Raw genomic sequence first — 8,245 nt, 5'->3', positions numbered from 1 at the left:
CTCTAGAGCCCGCGAGCCACAACTACCGAGCCCGTGTGCCACAACTGAAGCCTGAGCTCTAGAGCCCGTGCTCCTCAACAAGAGAAACCACCACAATGAGAAGCCCGTGCACCGCAGCAAAGAGTAACCCCCGCTCGCCGCAACTAGAGAAAGCCCACACGCAGCAACAGAGACCTGGCGCAGCCATAAATAGATAGATAAATAAATAAATATAAATTTATTTAAAAAAATATATAACAGGAATCCCAGCCACCACACCCCCTGGCTCTTGGCCCCAGTGAAAGACGCGTTTCTCATGGAGGCAAAACTGTAAAAACAGGTGCAAAGTTTATTAGAGACACAGCACAACAAGTGGGAGAGCACACAGAGAAACAGCTTGTTCAGTTAAGACAGAAGTAGGGCAGAGACGCACACCCGGAGAGCAAGGGTGTGGTCGTCCCCCCTAACGAGGAGGACCCCAGTAAAGAGGCGGTAAAGTCACTTATATAGGGCAGGTCTTCCAGGTCTCTGTTCACCTCTGGCCAATTATCTGGTTTCTTTCTCCGCACCTGCCCTGCCCTAGGACCCTCCCCAGCATGTGTGCGCAGCTTCTTTCCAACATGGATTCTAGCCCAGAGGCCTATGGGACGGCCTTAACATCACCTATTATGGGGTGGTGCCCCCTCCTTTTGACACCCACGGAGGCTTTCTGCGCATGTGCATTGTCTCCCTTGTCCCAAGGATGGGAAATGTATGACCTCTTGATCTATTACTCAAACAGGGGTTAGCCCCTCTCTGTTCCTGCCACGACTGTTATCTTAAGGCGTCCACAGGAGACGAAGCCTGGCTGTTTACCCGGTTTCTGTTGTTACTTCCATTTCAGAGAGCAAACAGGAGGCTGATTTTAAATGTCTAACCTGGAGCCCACCTATCTCCTATCTCAGGAACTGCGAACAGGAGACTAGTTGTAAGTGTCCGGCCTGAAGGCCACGTTTTCCTGCCCCACGAAATGTAAACGGGAGGCCAGTTGCAAATGCGTAGCTCGGGGTCCGTCTATCTCTTGCCTCACTGGCACACACACCAAGGAAACCCATGTGGGGACACAGTGAGGAGGTGGCGGCTATTCACGAGCCAGGAAGAGAGGTATCACCCAAACCGACCCTGCCGGCAACTTGATCTTGGATATGTAGCCTCCAAAACTGTGAGAAAATAAATTTCTGCTATTTAAGGCACCAAGTCTGTGGCATTTTGTCACAGGAGCCAGATCAGACTAAGAGAGATGGTGTACAGGAAGAGAACTGATTTGTACCCAGCAACAGTGCTAAATCCCTTTTCAGATCTTGCTTCTAATAACCACAATTCTTCCTCTTTCTTTCCAGTCCGTATAATTCTTAATTTTCATTTTTTGTCTTCTAGTGCATTGATTAGGGTGCCAGTTCAATGCTTAAGAGTATGAGAAGTAGGGGGGTCAACTCAGTTGTTCCTGATTTTATAATGTTTCTAAAGTTTTACTTTAAGTACGATGTTTCCTGTAGGGGTTGGTAGCTATCCTTTATTATCTTAAAAGGAAGTTAGTTTCCATTTTGAGTTTGTTAAGGACTTGATTATTAAGAATTGCTGAAATGTACTGAATATTTTTCTTTAGCTATATAGGTAGTTATGTTTCTTTATTAACCTATTTCTACATTAAGTTTAAAATGATGCATACATTAATAAAGTCTAGTATTATCTTGAACATATTATTTATTTACTTATAAGGTTGAACAATATGAAATTGTCCTTTTGTGGGCTGGTCCAGTTCCTCTTCTGCATAATAGATGACAATTTAATGGCTTATTATATCGCAGAGTTTCCTGGGTCAGAAATTCAAGACAAGCTCAGCTAGGCAGTTTTGTCTTGGGGGTCTCTCATGTGGTTGCAGTCAGGTGATGGCCGGAGCTGGAACATCCGGGTGGTGTAGGCGGCTCCTGCTCTTGCCGTAGCCTCAGGCCTCTTCACTGGTCTTTTCGTGTGAGCTGTTTGAACCTCATCACAGCACAGCAGCCTCAGGGCAGTTGGACTGCTTACCCGGCTGCTGCAATCTTCATCAGGGAGAGCTTCTGAGAACAAGGTGTGAAGCTGCATTTCCTTTCATGACCTGGGCTTGGAAGCCACACAGCTTAATTTCTGCTGCAATCTGTTGACTATGAACAAGTCACCAGCCCATCTGGATTCAAGGGGCAGGGTGCGTAGACCTCTCCTCCCTGTGGGAGGAGTGGCAAAATCACATTGCCCCTTGTAGAAGAGGATGCTGTGTGCGAGGTGTTCTTGTAGCCATCTTAGGGAAACAAAACTTACCGCAGACTGCCCTCTGGCTTTGACCATTGACTTCCGCAAACCATAACCACCTCCTGCCCCAAGACCCCAAACGTCTCATTCCATCGCGGTGTCAGGTTGAAGTCCGAGACCTCATTCTGGAAATCAGGCCCTGTGGCAGGTGAGGGTCCTCAGGACTGCTCCCCTGGGTACCGCTCTTTACGTGCTATTCTCAGTCTTCGTCTTACACACCTGAAATATGATAGTGGGGCAGACAGAGGAAGACTTCTATAGATATTCCTATTCCAAACTGGGGACAACATGAGTCCTCACACAGCAGCCGCTGGTCCACAGAAATTCCAAATCCTGTTGGGTACGTGTTACCAGTTAACTGATTAGGGTCCGGTCCTGCTCGCGTGGAGCTCTCTGTACCTCTTAGCGGCACCTTGGGGCTTGGTTCTGCCGAGCCACGCTTCCTTATCCTAAACATCCACGTTTGCCAGAGTGTCCTTCTCAGCCTCCTTCCTGCCCAGACAACGTTGGGAGCCCAAAGAGCTCTTTTTATTTTGTCCAGGGTTTGTCTTTTCAAGTTAATATGGCTGGGTTTTTTTTTTTTGTTTTGGGGTTTGTTTTTTTTTTTACAAAGTATATTTTATTTTATTTATTTTTTGTAAGACCTGCTCACTGCAGTGTTACAGAGTAGATGGGGGGATTAAAGGAGGAGTTATTGGAGAGCTCAGAACCCTGACCCTTGAACCTCAGCCCCGTAGCCACCTCCTTTGCTTCCTGGGCACCCTCTGTCCAACTGTGGTGACAGGGATGCGAAATCCCTGCAAAATGTCAAGATTGTATTTCGTGTCTTTTATAGGCTCTGCTCTGCACCTGCCCCCCTCCCTGATCTCCTAGTTTCATTGAGATCTTTATAAAAATTTTATTTTATTGAAGTATAGTGATTTACAATGTCCTGTTAATTTCTGCTGTACAGCAAAGTGACTGTTCTCTATATGTACATATTCATACATATATTCCTTTTTTGAATTTTATTTATTTTTTTATACGGCAGGTTCTTATTAGTCATCAATTTTATACACATCAGTGTATACATGTCAATCCCAATCACCCAATTCATCACACCACCACCCCACCCCCTGTCCCTTTCCCCCCTTGGTGTCCATATGTTTGTTCTCTACATCTGTGTCTGTATTTCTGCCCTGCAAACCAGTTCATCAGTACCATTTTTCTAGGTTCCACATACATGTGTTAATATACGATATTTGTTTATCATTTTCTCACTTACTTCACTCTGTATGACAGTCTCTAGATCCATCCACATCTCAACACATGACTCAATTTCGTTCCTTTTTATGGCTGAGTAATATTCCATTGTATATATGTGCCACAACTTCTTTATCCATTCGTCTGTTAATGGGCATTTAGGTTGCTTCCATGACCCGGCTATTGTAAATAGTGCTGCAATGAACATTGGGGTGCATGTGTCTTTTTGAATTATGGTTTGCTCTGGGTATATGTCCAGTAGTGAGATTGCTGGATTATACAGTAATTCTATTTTTAGTTTTTTAAGGAACCTCCATACTGTTCTCCATAGTGGCTGTATCAATTTACATTCCCACCAACAGTGCAAGAGGGTTCCCTTTTCTCCACACCCTCTCCAATTATGGCTGGTTTTAAACTTTGTGGTGTGTATATATGTGTTTATACTATCTTTCAGTTTACAAGTAGCCTTCACTTTTCCCACTTCTTGCTGGGAACCCTACAATTAGCCATGCTTCTATCCTAATTTTGTCCTGTATTTTCCTTTCTACTCAAACATGTCCCAATTTCACCATTTTTCTTTATTAGACACTCATGTTATCTCTTTAGTTAGCATGCTTGCAACCTCAAGTAATGGAAAATATTCTTGGGAATTGAGGCTGTAATGAGACTTTCCTCAAAATGATTCTCTCCGGATCTGCAACTGGGACCTTACAATTCACCAGCTGACTCCACAGTTTGCCTCATTGAGAGCTTGTTGATTTACCTCAATTCTTAAAGACGAAGCTCCCAAATTTCTGTTTTGAGAGTATTTGAGGAGTTTCATGGATGTACACATGAGTTGTTGGGAGGATACATAGGAAATGGGGGGGAAATTTTTGTGCGCTTTTTAATATAACAATTTGGCAAAAGCCACATCTTCAAAATATCTCTTAAAGATAAGACTTTGTCTGCCTTGGGCTCTCTGTGAAGGTTCTGTGTTAACACTGACAGAAGCTCTGTTTTTTATGAGAGCATTCACAGAGGCTTTCCCATAAGGTACTTAGAAGGTTTCTCTTTTCTCTGAAGGGGTACACGAGGCATCCCCTTAGGTCTTTCTGAAACCTTGCCTAAGGATTTTACAGTCCCTGAGGACCTTTCTCACTTTGAGAACATTTTAACTGGCTGAAAAGACTGTACTGGGCCACTGTCATTTCCTCATGGACTGGTTCATTTTTTAGCTCCTCTCTCTCCTCTCTCATTTTATTATAAGCAGTGAGAATAAACCAGGTAGCACAGTAACACTGTGCGTAGAAAACTCTTAGCTTGGGACTTCCCCAGTGGCGCAGTGGTTTATAATCCACCTGCTAATGCAGGGGACACGGGTTCGAGCCCTGGTCCGGGAAGATCCCACATGCCGCAGAGCAACGAAGCCCATGCGCCACAACTACTGAGCCCGCGTGCCACAACTACTGAAGCCTGCGTGCCTAGAGCCTGTGCTCCGCAACTAGAGAAGCCACTGCAAAGAGAAGCCCACACACCACAACAAAGAGTAGCCCCCACTCGCCACAACTAGAGAAAGCCTGCGCACTGCAACAAAGACCCAACACAGCCAAAAATTAATTAATTAATTAATTAATTTTTAAAAAAAGAAAGAAAACTCTTAGCTCTACCATTTGAGGTCATTATGTTACCGAACCAAACTTGGGTCCACTTGCCCCGCACAGCAAAGCCAATCTTCTGACACCAGTTGTGGTGAAGGAAAGGGCAGCGCTGACTGCAGGCGCCCAACATGGGGCCAAGCAAGGAGCAAGGTTGGCTAGTGCTTGAAAGACACCAACCCCTGATGGCTTTCAGGGTAAGGTTTTTAAAGACGGGATGAGGGAGGGGGGCTGTGGGGTGTGATCAGCTCGTGGACCTTCTTCTGATCGGTTGGTGGTGAGGTAATCAGGAGTCGGCATCGTCAACCTTCAGGTTCCAGCCGTTCTGGGGTCTGCGTGCTTGTGGGCAGCAGACAGTTAACTTCTCCCACCTGGTGGGGGTCTCAGTATCTGCAGAACAGCTCAAGGACACGGCTCAGCATAGTATCTGCAGCCCTTGAGGAGGAACTAAAGACCTTTGACTTGAACAGCTAAAGTAATATTATTTTGTCTTGCTTGACTGTTTTCCCTCCTTTCTGCATTTTCTCACTTCTCTGGTTGCATTTGTTCTCTGGAAATTGGGGAAGGCCTAGGAGGCTAAAGGCTTTGCACAGACAAGAGGTAGGCAGGACACTGGTCGGGGTGCTGTCCTGTTCTGGGAAGGTCCCACAGGCTCCTGCTGGGCTACGATTGGGTGTGTATCTATTTTCCATGTCCATTAGGTGACAGTATTGAGATACTTTCTGCCACTCATAACAAAGTCTCCTTTTGCCCATGTTCCCATAACACTCTCCTTATGTCCCTTCAAGCCCCCATCAACAACTTCCTTGATGACCTTCAGGCTCTGCTAACACCCCTCCTAAGGGCCCTTCAGGCTTTCATTAACATTTTCCTCAAAAGTCTTCCAGATTCTGCTCACCACCCAGTGCCCAAACCAGTGGCAGATGTTTTAAGGTTTTGTTGCAGTAGCACCCAACTTCCAAGACCAAATTTCTATTCCAGTCAGTACTGCTGCCTAAAGCATGTCCCCAAACTATAGCATATGTAACAACAAAGATGTTACATCTCTCACGGCTTCTGTTGGTCAGGAGTCCCTGGAGGGTTTGGCTGCTGGTTTTTGGTTCAGGGCTCCTCGTGCAATTGCTGTCCCCTGGTGGCTGGAGCTGGAAAGGGTGGCACTGGAAGATGTGGGGCTGGATGGGCATCTCTTTTTCTCCATGGAGCCTCAGAGCCTCTCTACATGGTTTCTCCACCGGCACTCTCTGCGGTTTCTCTCTGAGCACCACAGCCTGACAGGCTGCTCACAGGGCCGCCAAAGCTTCAAGAACACGTGTTCAAGCAAGGAAAACAGAAGCACTTTCTCCACATTCTTTTAGCTACAAACAAGTAACCAGCCAACAGGACTCTCGGTGGGGGGAGTGTCACAGTCACATTGTAGAAGAGGATGCCAGCTGGGACATGTTGTCACAGTCAACTTTGGAAAACAAAATCTGCCACATGTGTCAATAACGGGTCCATTTTGATTTCATATAGTTCCACCTAATACAGACATATACAAATGTGTGGGGGAAGAAACCTGGATTCCATTTTATTCAGTTTTTCATCTATTAGATTGACCTCTACTTTTTTTTCTACTGTGTCTATCCAATTTCGGTGTGAAGGTTATACAGGATTGTAAACGAATTTGAGAGTAATCTATCCTTTAACATTTTTCTAGCACTGCTGTATAACATAATGATGATCAAGTCCTTCACTGTTTGGTAAAATTTTACTGTTCAACAATCTAGGCTTGTTACATTTCATTGAGGGTTTTTTTTTTTCTTTCATTGAGGGGATTTTGACTACAGTTCAGTTTCTTTATTTGTGATTGATTTAATCAATCTCACTTTTTCCTGCTTGGTCAATTTTGGTAATGTATAATTTACAAGAAAATTGAAAATTTTAATCTAAATTTTCATATTTAGTGGCACATGGTTATTCTTAGTATTCTCATATAATTAAAAAATCTAAATTATCTGTGTTTATGTCCCCTTTTTTATCTAATATTAGTTACAAGTACTTTCTCATGAATGTCCATGAATCTATCACCCAGTCTGAGAAACAGAAAATTACAAATCACTTGCAGTCTCTGTCTGCTGTTCCTCCTTTCCAACTCACTGCTTTCTCCACAGAGGTAGACACTATCCTAAATATTTTGCTTATCATTATCTTGCTTTTTCATTTCATCATCTTATCACCTACACATGTGTGTCTAAATAATATAAAATCCATTTCACTTTATTGGTCTTTAACTATGGTATTATATTATATACAGTCTTCTGAGAATGACTTTTTTTTTTACTCAATACTATGTATCTAGGATGTAAACATGTTGTTTATTCAATTGTAGTTTATTTCATAGTTATAGCATAGTATTCTATTGATTGTATATAATAGTTTATTCATTCTACTTTTACATCCTTATTAGATTTATTTTGTTTTAATTAAAAATTTTATCAAGATAATTGCAAGTTCACCTCCAGTATAAAATAAAATACAAAGCGATCCCTAATACACTTTGCCCAGTTTACCCCCAGCGTTAACATTTTGCATAACTACAGTATAATATCACAGCCAGAGTACTGACATCGATACAATCCACAAGACTTACTAAGATTTCCCCAGTTTTACTTACACAAAGTTGTATGTGTATATGTATCAAGTTCTATTTGATTTTATCACCTGTGTATGTTTATATATCGATGACTATAGTCAAGATACAGAACAGTTCCAACACACAGAAAATTTATTGTGTAATTTGATACTTTTGAAAATGAATTCATTTTATTAAATCCTATTTTATAAAGTTTTTCTGGTGTGTAAAAGTAGAACTGACTTGGATATACGGACCTGACATCCAGTGACCTTGCTAAATTCATTTTTTCTTCCTAACTGTATTATTTATAAATGATTTCATGCTGCCGAAAAGTTGAAAAAATGTCACAAAAATACAGAATTTAAAGAATTGTAAAGAATGTCTGATTGGTTCAAGTAGATGGACGTGCACTCACCGCCTCTTGCAAGAGCACCAGAATCACAAA

Source organism: Aethalodelphis obliquidens, unplaced genomic scaffold, assembly GCF_003676395.1.
Source record: "Aethalodelphis obliquidens isolate GAN/ISIS:26980383/991018 unplaced genomic scaffold, ASM367639v1 scaffold28, whole genome shotgun sequence".
Classification (NCBI taxonomy): Eukaryota; Metazoa; Chordata; class Mammalia; order Artiodactyla; family Delphinidae; genus Aethalodelphis; species Aethalodelphis obliquidens.
This window is presented reverse-complemented; position numbering follows the sequence as displayed.